This window comes from Triturus cristatus, chromosome 3_1 (genome assembly GCF_964204655.1).
Source record: "Triturus cristatus chromosome 3_1, aTriCri1.1, whole genome shotgun sequence".
Classification (NCBI taxonomy): Eukaryota; Metazoa; Chordata; class Amphibia; order Caudata; family Salamandridae; genus Triturus; species Triturus cristatus.
Genome location: NC_140583.1, coordinates 485,873,959 through 485,886,806, shown reverse-complemented (window position 1 = coordinate 485,886,806; position 12,848 = coordinate 485,873,959).

The window sequence follows — 12,848 nt, the reverse complement described above, 5'->3', positions numbered from 1 at the left end:
ATATGGCCATGCATGTTCAAGCTGCCGTCTAGAGTTATTCCAAGGGATTTAGCAGAGTCCACAATGGTAGGAGGGCAGTTTAGCGCTGTGATAGCCTTGATCCATTCTTGGATGTCTGGATTGGTTTTTGGATTTGGAGATAAGAAGAAACTCCGTTTTTTTGCGTTAAGTTTGAGCTGGTTCGAGGTGAGCCAGTGAACAGTCTGCTTCAAGGACTCATTCATGAAGAGAATGTCCTTAGAAGAGGAGATTTTAATATAGATCTGTGTGTCGTCGGCATACATGTGGTAGGAGATATTGGCGGTGCGTAGTACCTCTGCGAGCGGTTCCAGGTAAAGATTGAAAAGGGTAGGGGATAGGGTTGAGCCTTATTATACCTAATTAGCACGTTTAATTTACTCGTAAGTCCTTATTAAATGCTACTAGTGTGCCTACAGCTCTCATTGTGCCACCGACTGAAGTAGCGGTTAAAGAAATGCCTTAGGACTGCCACTTCATCATATAGTGCATTTTTAAACTGCCATTTCGACCTGGCAAAATAAACCTTTTGCCAAGCCTAAACCTTTCTTTTTGATACCCCTAAATTAGGTTTTACATGTACTGGTAGTGAAAAACTTCTAAAGTCATTTTTCACTGCTATAAGTCCCATCTCTCCCATTGACTAACATGGGGTTGGCTTATTACATTTAATGATACGTTCTGATTGGGAACAGATTTAGATATGCTGTTTAGACCACTGTTTCCCAAACTCTGGGATGCAACCCACTGGTGGGTAGTGATCTTGTTTTTGGTGGGTCGCAAATGTCAGAGCAGTAAATGAAAATCCCTTTAAATTCTGAATGTAACTTGTCACACTTGGCAGTAATTCAAAGTCAAAGGTGAAATATCAGGCTTGTTTAGTCTTTTAAAATTTGGATTGGTGTTCACTTTTCTTTCTCTGACTACAAAGTGAGAGGACTTAAAAGTTATTTATGTGACAATGTAAGATGTTGTTTTTTTGCAATACACCCCAAAATGTAAATACTTGCAAATGAACTTTTTGCTTTCAGCAGTTTGGAAAGCAAAGATTAGGCCCTTTTATGTAATTCCATAGAGTACTGGGAACAAAGATTTTAATAGGAGCAAGACATATCAAGGCTCTTACTTGGTGATGCAAAAATGTTAAATATTAACAGTAACCCGATTTCAACACATTATAATTTGTGTGCAATATAGTTTTATCAGTAAAACTGTATATCTGCACAGAGTTTGTGGCTATTTCAACTGAAAATGTGCTTCTCTTGGTAAATGACAATGCGCTAAAAATGGTCCTGCCTTATGTTCATTAAAGGTAGGTGGGTTGCAAACATTTGTTGGTCTAAAAAGTGAGTTGTGGCTCTAAAAAGTTTGGGAACCACTGCTTTAGATTCAAATGAACTGCAATTTAAAAACCTCTTTAATGGTAAATTAGGATTTTAAGTCACAATTCTGAAAATGCAAGTTTTAGAAAGTTGCATTTTCTTGTCCTGACAATTTGTGCCTACTGCCAGTGTCCTGGGTCACGTGACTGTGATTTACTCTGCTGTTGAGGTTTGTGTATTCCTTCAAGACAGTGACGAAATGGGATTAGGTGTGAACAGTATGGTCCATTCTGCCAAGATGGTTGGGGGTAGCTGTACCTAGCCCCATTTATCTTTTAAAGGGCTTTTCCTCCTGCACAGAGAAACACACCTGATATTAGTATTTTGTCATCACAGATGTCTTGGAGCTTTTTTAGGGGAAAGGAAGAATTTTCAGGAACCAGATGTGGGGGTAGTATAGGGGATGCCCCCACTTTAGAGGTTAGCACCTGGTATAAATATTGAATCTTCACAGCCACTCTTCAGTACACTCCTGGACCAGTGGTCATTACAAGAAGAAAACTGCCTTGTCCCCAAGGGAACTGACCTGCTGCTTGCGGTCTGCCATTTTTCCCCCAGAGGTCTGCCCTGCTGCCTAAAGATACCTTTTCCCCAGGTGACTATCCTGGTGCTGGGGCTTGCCTTGTTTCCCAGAGGACTGCATTTGGTGCGTGAACCCTGTCTTGTCCTTCAGAAGACTGTCCTGCTGCTTGAGGCCTGCCCTGATTCCTGAGAAGAAATACTGGAGCTGCTCCATTCAGCCCAGGCTTCCTGAGTGACTCTAAGGGTCAGTTGGCTGACCTCCTGTTCAGAGATACATGGACACAACAAGCTCCAGAGTCCTCCCTGCAACTGTCCAGCTGACCTTCTGCACAGGATCTGCAAATGGATCTGCCTGAGCCATGAAGGCCTCTGCTATAGTTGTCCCCGATCCCCAAGAGCTGTCGCCCCCTGGACCCTTGGTTGCCATTAGACTGCTCTCCTTTGTAAAGAAAGGTACTGTCCTGGAGTTTTGAGCTCTTTGTTACTGCCAATGCAAAGCTCCGGTGAACCTGACTCTTCGCACTACAGAGACCACCAGCGAAGACCAGCAGCACGAGATCTGCACTTCGGCTACATCAATGACAGGCCACGATGATCGCCAATGCGAAGCTCCAGCAATGACTGTATGTGACGCCCAACTGATTGTCGTGATACAGCAATGATCTCCTGTTATGCCAGGACTTCTGTTTGTGATACAGTGTTGACCATCCACAACGGTCTCCCTTCTCCTTGTGGCCTTCCTCACTAAATGAAAATCTTCGTTACGGACTTTGAGAAGGTAACTTTTTCAGCAGGACTAACCTGGTCCCTGTATCCAGCCAGTGGTCCTTCGAGGTCGGCCTAAGCTTGTGACTTTGTGTTTTCAGATGCTATATTTACCAAAACTTTGAAAATTGAATGTCTTCGGTTCTACTAATTGGATTTCTGTTATTCTGGTATCATTTTTTTTTTTAAATGTACTTTAGTTTTCTAAATTGGTGTGGGATTTGTCTTGTGTTGTATTTTCACTTTATTTTTGGTTGTGTGCTACATGAATACTATACATTTTGCCTCTAAGTTAAGCCTGACTGCTTTTGTGACAAGCTACCAGAGGGTTAAGCACCAGTTAATTTAATAACTTTTCCAGTTCATCCTGCAAGGACTGTTGTTGATACTTGAGTAGCGGTCTCATCCCTCTGAAGAAACATGATTTCTTACAGTGGTCCAAAATGTTTCCATAAGAAAGGGTTAGCTAGCTCTAAACAAAATGCACATTGCTCTCTAGAGCAGTGTAGCACATAAATCCTTCTTTAGGCTTGCAGTGCAAAAAGTCTTCACAGTTAGCCATGTGCTTAAAATGTTGATGGGGCATAGGGTTTGGCGGTGTTATGAAAGTGATGCTTTTTGAGAGGTTAATGTTTTAATGCGTAGGAGTTTGAGTGATAACTGTATGCTTTGTGGTTGAATTTCTTTGGCATTTTTTAATAAAGTGATATTCGGCAGGTCTGTAGCCCTCCTGCTTTAAAAGGCATGTAATTGCTTTTTACCACAGCAGCTTCTGAACCCTTGGACTGGAACTGCAGTGATTTTTGTCATGTGTTAGTGTCAGACCCTGTTCAGGAGACCACAGTGTAAACAGGGGCAGGTGACTGGGCCCCAACAGTGGTGACCGAGATTGTTTGTCACTGGTGTCCTGGGGTCTATCCTACAACGAATATACAAACTGGGCCAAGTACTCACTTTCCAATCTTGACAGTTAGGGTAGCGAGGGTGAGCAGTCAAAGGCTTCTCAAGGAGGTGGTGTGGGGTGCAAGAGATCAGAAATCAATAGTAAACAGACACTAACATAATGCACCACCCAGTGCTTACTTTTTATTTAAAATAAAATAACTTTAAATACAGCAAAATGAAATATTACACAGTCTAACTGTGGATTGGCTACATGGTTGCTATTTCCCTATGAGGTGTGGTGGAATGCTGATGCCTTCTGTGGTGCCTGCTTCCCCTCTCTCTATCTTCTGGATAAGTTCTCCCATACAGGGTAAATTGGGCAAATATACAGGTATAAGTGCAGAATAGGCACAGATGCAGATCAATATAAATTACCCCAAATGTTAGTTCATTCAATAATCTTCAGGCCCAACAAGTTAATATTGGCAAAGGCTGCATTCAAGCAGCAAACTTCCTCTTTGCTTGCACTAGGCACAGTCTCTTAGATTGTGTAGGTGCAGGCACACTTTATCTTCTCAACAGGCATGATGAGTTACTGATGATTGGGACTTGCGGACTGCAGCTTTGCGCTTCCTTGGTCACTTGGGTCGAACAACAGGCTCAGCCAACTCCTTGTAGTCAGGTAGTTGTCTTCTTGGACATGATCTCGGGGACTGACGTAAGCTGGTGCTTATCTTGGGCAATTACAGTCTGCAGGGCTCTATAGTAGGATGGTTGATGTTATTGATTCTCATAGACAGGAACCTATAATAGTAAAAACAGCTCAAAGCCTTGGGGTCAGCAGCAGAAAGGATGAGGAGCATAATAACAATTTCGGTGTACAATTTCTTATACAGCTCATGGTAGGACCTGCATTGGGAGAACCCTTGCGCTACAGATCAGTGCTGGCTTTACTTCCTGTCAGTAGTCAGCAACTTCTGAATGTTTCACACAGTCTAGACATGCTGGGCGTCTTCTCCTGGATGGTGTTTCTATCTCTGTGAACAGACAGCCAGGTTTCTAGGTACTTATGTAGATCTTCAGCTTCTCCAGCGAGATGCTTGCTTCAGGCTGCATTGCAGACATTAGCCCTGGTCAGACATCAGTCCTCTGAATACTGTGTGGAGCATTCACTGAGCAAGAAAAACATGAAACTGGAACAAATGGGTTTGGTTTGAGGCTCACTTTTATACTCATGTTCCAGCCGGAAGCTAGATCGACTGTCTAAGGCTTCAGAACTTGTTAAGATTAGTTCTTTCAAATGTATTTTTCTGATTGTTCCTCAGATTCAGATTTTGGTAGAAGGTAGCAATGGAGCTATCTCGAAGCAGGAGTATCCATAACAAGGGCATAATGGTGTGTGCACCTGGCTGTCATCAGTCTTTCTGAAGTAGCAATTCGGGCAAGACAAAAAAGTGAGCACTGCTCACAAACTTACTCCCCTAGAGCCCTGATACAGTTTTGCCCTGATAGAAGCAAATTTGCCAGAGATTACAAACACCCAACTCTCTATATATGTTCAGGCTTTGCCAACCTTTTAACTCTGAGGAAGGAAGTCAGATGGACTTCCACCCACATACCCCACCCACCTCTTGCTTGGAGATAATGTGTACTGGGCAATAAGTCTTGTGAGACTTACAGGATTATTTTTTAATAGTGAGTTCCAGAGCCCTTTCCTCACATAGATAAACACATGCAAGAAACACACACTCTACGTGTCAAAAGGCTATCATGCAAATTAATGTCCTATCCTAGTGTACATATTATGAATGAATGTTGTAATTAATATTAACAAAGCAAAGATGACAATGTGAACAACAAAGCAAAAGATTATAAAGAGGCAACATGGTTGATGGTTTTCAATCTACCCCTCCCTCCCTAGGCTTTATCTGAGCTAGGCCTATTTGGCACAGAAAGCGCCTACATAAATTCCTCAGATGGCCTGGCATGAATACCTTACAAGATGCTTTGCAGCCTGTTGTCTGCTCCTGGGCACAGCTTCAGAGACAGGTAGCTTTGTGGCTCTGTTAAGCATTCCAAATTCTTAGGGTACAGATAAGACTCAAACTACAAGTCCAAGGCTTTCAGAGCCGAGATGTCTGCATCTGCAGCCTCTTTTTCCTGGAAATCCAAATATGTCCCCTTGCCCAGGATGCTTGTGCATCCAGTTTAAATTCATTTTGTACATTATCTTGGAAAGAGGCAGGCCTCATGATTTGTGTTGGAAAATGTGCAAATTGAATTGGCATACAAATTCTGCTGCTTTCTTACTTAAACTTGAAATCATCTATATTTAAATCAAACTAGTACCTGCTTTAACTTAATATCTATCTATCTATTTATCTATCTATCTATCTATCTATCTATCTATCTATCTATCTATCTATCTATCTATCTATCTATCTATCTATCTATCTATCTATCTATCTATCTATCTATCTATCTATCTATCTATCTATCTATCTATCTATCTATCTATCTATCTATCTATCATCAAACCAGTATACGTACGTACGTACGGTCGCCAGTAGGTAGTTATAGTTCCGACCTAGTTTCCATAGGAAGAAAATTTTTTGATTTGCCAATATCTTTGGCGCCGTTTAACGAATCTTCACACAATTTTCAAAACTAATGGGGCGCTCCGGTCAGCTCCTGTCTTAAAGTTTTGGGGTGATTCGTCAAGCAGAGACTGAGAAAAAAGGGGTGTCCCAAAACGCGTTTTCTCCATGTTAATTTCCATAGGAAATTTTAGACAAAGCTACAGCCTGAACTTCTGAACGGAATCACACCAAATTTGGCAAAAAGGTAGCTCTTGGTTCAGAAAGCGTTCTTTTTCTAAAAATGGTGTAAATCCGTTCAGTAGTTCCTCAAATATTCATATTTTAAAAAATGATATATCTGGTGACCGCGGTGGGTCCGCGAACTCTCACGAGCACGAGCTTGATTCTGATTGGCTGCCAACACTCTAAATCAAAAAGTGTTGGCAGCCATCTTGTGACTCAGTTGAACTGAGCCACAAGAAAAAAGTATAGAAAACACAAAAAGGGGGTAGGGCAGAAACACCCTGACCCCCTATGCCTGCTCAGGGGTCCCACAGGGAGCCCAGGGCCTCAAAAAGCATTTTTTTAAAAAAAAATTGACTGAATTCGCGCTGGGTGCGTGAATACGGACGAAAAAATAAAAGAGAACTGAGCGTGGGCTTCTGCGATTCGTTTTAATAAACGCCCGGGTAGGCCATGTCTCGGGGGCAATGTGCCAAATATATGTGGGGGCTGCGTAGGCCCCTGCAACCCCAGGGACCGCCACCTCCCCGGGGCTTTATCATTTATGGACGGTGGCCTCACAGGCCCTCCAAGCCCCAGGGACCACCACCTCCCTGGGGCTTTGTTAAATTATGGGTAGGGGGCCTTGCGGGCCCCCCAAGCCCCGGAGACCGCCGACTCCCTGGGGCTACAATACATTAAAATTAGTTTAGGGGGGATCCTGCCCCTCCCCACACTGCCCCAGGGACCACCACCTCCCTGGGGCACTAATAATGCTAATGCGGGGGTCTGTTGCGGACCCCTGGGGACCATCACCTCCCCGGGGCTCCATACATTTTGGGAGGGGGGGCGCGCGGCCCCTCTCCCAGAGCCCTCCTTGGTCCTGGCGACCGCCAACCCCAGGGCCGGCTCCAGCAATGCCCTAGGGTGCCCAGCCCCAGGACATTGCAGTTTGCAATGACAGGGCGGGAGCACGGCTCCCGCCATGTCATTGCAAACACTACTTTGCTTCATGGAAGCGAGAGCAGGAAACCTGCTCTCGCTTCCATTAAGTGAAGCAGATTGCTTTTGGGCAAGGGGAACTGCATGTCAGCAGCTCCTATTGTTTAAAAGCAATGCCGGCTCCCTTAGGAGGCGGGGAGATGGCTGGGACCGTGGAAGACATTGGGGCTTCCCCCACGGTCCCCAACGTTGAGGCCAGGCCCAGGGGATGGTGTCCACGGGTCCAATAGTGTATAAATAATTTTTATTTTAAAAACGAGGTCAGGCCCCAGGGGATGGGATTGAAATCAGCCTCGGGAGGGGGGCCGCGCGGCCCCTTCCCGTATAAAAAACATATATGTAATTATTTGTCAGGTCCCCAGGGCCCACAAAATATTAAGAGAAGGGGACCACACAGTCCCACTTCTAAAAATATCAAAAGAGAAGCAAAGCCGCCATCTCGTCGGAGGCCCTCCCACTCCCTGCACAACTGTGCAAATGTGCCTCGGCAAACGGGCCTCTTGGCACATTGCTGGTGGGGCAAAGAGGTCATCTTGTGTCCTGAGGACCTCAGGACTAAAGTGGACTTCATCCCCTGAGCAGCAGTGCGCCAGGAGGTGCATTTGCAGAGTGGTGTAAAAAGGGGGCGTGGTCTTGGACCACTCTCAGCACTCAAGCTGTGTGGGGCTTACTGGAGGTACCTGGTGGGCTATTTGGCCCCCAGGGACCTCAGGATTCAAGGGGACTTAATCCCCCAACCAAGAACGCACCAGAAGGTGCGTTTGCAAGGTGGTGGAGAAAGGGGGCATGGCCTCTGTCCACCTGTCAGCAATCCCACTATCTAGGGCATACTGGAGGTATCAGGTAGGCTTGTTGGACCCTAAGGACCCCCAGCAGCGAAGGGGACTTTAATCCCCATCCATGTAATATGTGATGTCATCAGCAGTGCATTGCGGGAGCGCGAGTTATAGTTAGCTCAACTAACTATAACGGCCAAATTTCTCTGGTTTTGTAAGAATGAAATGTCCAACTAACTATAACGTCCCTGAAACCTGTGTTTTTTTCAGTATATATGATATATATATATATATGTATATATATATATATATATATATATATACGTTATAGGGACGTTATAGTATATATATATATATAAAAGAAAAAAGAAAAAGAAAAAAAGAAACAGAGAACTCTGGGTAGTTCTCAAGTTTAGGTGGAAAGCCGCTCCTGTATACCTGTATAGAGCACTCTCAACACCAGTAGCACTCTAGATCTGCTCACCTCAAATGTCTGCTTTTCTATCAAAGTCCTATGCTTAAAGACTATGCTGTAGAAATGGCAAAAGACGTTGTCCCTTTCTATCTCGGCGTGGATGACACTGTGGTAATCCTATGCTTAAAGACTTTTATAGAAAAGCAGACATTTGAGGTGAGCAGATCTAGAGTGTCGCTGGTGTTGAGAGTGCTCATACAGGAGCTGCTTTCCACTTAAGCTTGAGAACTACCCAAAGTACATTACTTCTATTTAACATAATGTATGCATCAGTCTATGCCTGAAAAGGTATTGTTGTGACTTATACTGGGTGCTCCCTTGTGTCTGGACAAATCTTTACTTCTCTAAAGAGCTCTAAGTAAAGCAAAACACTGTGTCAGGGGTTGCTTTTGCTCATTTCAGGTTGGCTTGGTTGTTATTTTACCAATTCAAAGATGTAATACTGTGCCTGGAGTGGTAATTGGCTTTTGTCATTTTACAGCTCAGCATGGACAGGACTGTGCTAGTCCTATGCTTAAAGGCTTTGCTGTAGAAATGGCAAAATACTTTGTCCCTTTCTATCTCAGTGTGGCTCGCGCTGTGCTAATCCTCTGCTTAAAGACTTTGATGGAAAAGCAGATATTTGAGGTGAGCAGATCTATAGTGTCGCTTGTGTTGAGAGTGCTCTGTACAGGAGCTGCTTTCCACCTAAACTTGAGAACTACCCAGAGTTCTCTGCTTCTTTTTTGCTTAATGTATGCGTCACTCTATGCCTGAAAAGGTATTGTTTTGACTTATACTGGGTTCTCCCTTGTATCTGGACAAAGCTATACCTCTCCCTCCAGCCATAGGAATGCAGGCAATACACTTCCACTATCTAGGTAACCTGTATCTATCCTCAAACTCGTGCTCTGCAAAACCATTCAAAATGGATATCACTGGTCTTAGTACGAACCACATACAAAGTCCTACAAACACAACTGTGCCCCACATTCATTTTACGTAAACACACACTCATCATGCACACAGTGCAAGTCTGAGGGTCACAAACAAAGTGGAACTTTACATGAAGGGGTCTGCATACTGAGAAGATAAAAATGGCACCCTGGGACAACGACAGCAAACAGCTTTAGCCAGGGAGCACAAACAAAAACCAGGTGCCAAGCAGCGGCCATAATCTTAAAGAAGTCGCACAAGCAAATTATTCTCGACTACTATGTTTCCCCTGACTTCCTTGGTGGTTGCAACTGCAATGTGGGCAGTGCAGCCTATGGTGGATATGCCGATCCCCTGAACAGTGTTTTCGGGAGCTTCTCACTACCTTCGTGTTCACCCTGGATCTTACCCCATGAGAGCACATGCTCTTATGCTGAGGGCTAAAATTGTCGAAACACTGGATTAAGAGGGCTGAGACGGGGTTGGAATGCAAAGTTTAAGGACAAAAAGAATAGTTGAAGTGGTAAAAGGGCAAATAGAGTTGAGAAACAGAGTAATGGCCCTGGAGACCAGATGTGGAGAGGCCTTTGCTGCTAAGGCGGTCCCAGAGGAATTAGGTGGTAGACAGTGCCCTGCTTCTAGACGGTCAAATTAAATGTTTAAACAACTTGCACAGAGGGCCCCTAATGAGAACAAGGGGAGTTCCTGGGCACATTCCAGAGGAGTTCCTGTGGGACGAAATGTGTACCGTCTGCTGGACCTAGGTGTGTAGGTGATCTGGAAGATTGTATTATTGCGACCAGATTGCACTGGAGACCCAAACGAAATACAATGGACGTAAATGGTATAGTGTTGGTCGACACTGCAAAATGTTGAATGGATAGGAAAGATACTACGGCAACCGCTAATTTGGACAGAGTGATGAAGAACAATGTGAGACTCCTGTTCTTGCCTGATTCAAACCCAGAGACATTATCTAGGAAGCTTATTTTATGGACATTTTATCCAAATGATTCACAACAACTCGGTATGTTGCCACCACCAGTTTATGTGACCTACCCTGGGCATCGACAGGGATCCTTTAATTGCTGGTAAGGGAAATTTATGTGCCCCTCAAGGGTCACAGAACAAGTGCTGGACCTCGCATTACCAGGGGGAGCCATTGGGCCTCTGCATACCCTTGATTAGAGTGATGACAGGGCCAAACACAAAGTCAGGACAACAGTTTCGCAAGCAGGGTGGCACTCGGGGCAGGGTTGCATGCTCGTTCACCATGCAGGGCACATTTGTGTTTCAGAAGGAGGGATATCATCTATTGTGTATATCTCTCATTCTCTCCTTCGGTTTATTCCCTTTTCACCTTCTTAGATTGAAGTCACTGGACACAAAACACTTCTTTATTGTGAGTAACATATAATAGATCAGGCATTTTAAACAGAGACTGCATGGTATATGTGGCGATGATTTTGTAACACAATGAAAACACTAAACAATTCCAAAGTTACAAACAATTTTACTGATTGAAGGAAAAGTATCTCTATTCTTCTCTTACTTTTTGTAAATGGCAACAGTACATATAATAATCCTTTCTACTCACATTTTCAGGTGGTAAAATGAGAAAATGGTGTAGTTTGGCACCCAGTGCTGACACATTCTGTAAAATAAATTAGCAATAGATTTTATTAAAGACTTAAGGTGTTATATTAACGAGGTAATACCACAGACCACAACGTGTTAGGTTGAATTTGAAAAGTAGCAAATTTACTCTTCCTTACTTAAGAACGTGAACAAAATATGCAAAATGTATCGAAATTGAGAAGCTTGATTGGTATGGTCGGCTTTTCAACAGGGCATGTAGCATGTGCTCGGGCTAACAAATCTGCAGAAAAAAAACACCAATTTGGCGACTATTGCAAGTCTAAATTGAAAAATATTTTTTAAAGTGTTTGAGATTGGGAAAAGCAAAATGAAAAATAGCAGTTTCTGTAAACGGTCAAGTAGATGGTTTTCAGATGTTATTATTATTCTTTTTTTTAAAACTACTTCACCTTCATTTATATTCATACAACAGACCTACTTTGTAATCTCAACTTGGAAGATGGTTTGTGCATATTAGAGAGGCAAATTTATTTTCTTTTGACAGTTTAAGGAATTCTGCCCTTTTATAGACGGGGCTCGTTTATTGGTACTTGATTTCAAAAACAGTACTAGATTAGGCTACACCCCACTTGCTTTTGCTCCACAGTTTTATCCACTCGCCAACATCAATGCATTCGTCCAGCTGGATATCTGCCCACACACGTCAATTTATCCATCTACCCATTCAACTTCACCATCAATCCTCGCACGCACCAACACATCCTTCATACTCATATTTTATGACTACATCCATATATCTAGCAGTGCGTGCGTGTGTGTTGTCTACAGGGCCGGACTGGCCGTAGCGAGCACCGGGCATTTGCCCTGTGGGCTGCCAGGGTGGGGGCCGGTTTCAGGTCCCTAGGAGGCCGTTTTTGCAGCATAGCTGCTGTATATTCCCCTGTAACAAAATCGGCTGAAACCGGCCCTGGCAAACAGCTCGGCCACACCCTCAGCCCCCAGGGGGGCCAGCCGAGCACTTTGCCAGGGCCAGTTGTGGTTCCCAGTCTGGCCCTGGTTGTCTGTGTCCGAGAATCTGCCCCTGTGAGGCTTTTTCTGGGTTTGGAGGAATTAACGATTTAGCTGTTATCAGAAGATACTAGTAATCAAGAATACAGAACTTCCAGGTGCCTCCCTGCATCCTGCCAGACGTTCCACTTGGTAAAACCTAGTGAAAAATCAGCATCTAACATCGAATGAATTGTGGGATTACCACTGTGCTCGGAGTGGGACAAGGATTCCAGTGGCAATTTCAAATTTCTTGACATTTGGTTAGTTTCGCGCTCAAACTACTGCAGTATTCCCATAGAGTACAATTACTGTAGCGGTAATTTTGGGAGCGGAAATAGCAATGTGGTATTACTTGCAAACCTGAAATGGAAATATGTGTATGAGTGCCTGTAATTATGTTGTGTGTATGTGTATCCATGCAACCACATCACAAAGCAACAGTGAGGGAAATGCTGACCCGCTGAGCGTGCCATAAGCCCCCCCCCCCCCCCCTCCAGTTTCAGTATGCCGGAGGAGACGCTGTAATGCTGCATGTTGAGCCGGAATGGCTGCGTTCATTTTCCAGAGCGGGAACGGGAGCCAGTGAGGCTCTGGGGCTCACCACAACTGAGCATCGCAGTGGGGGCAATTTCCTCTCCTGGGCGGCAAGAAGCGGCAG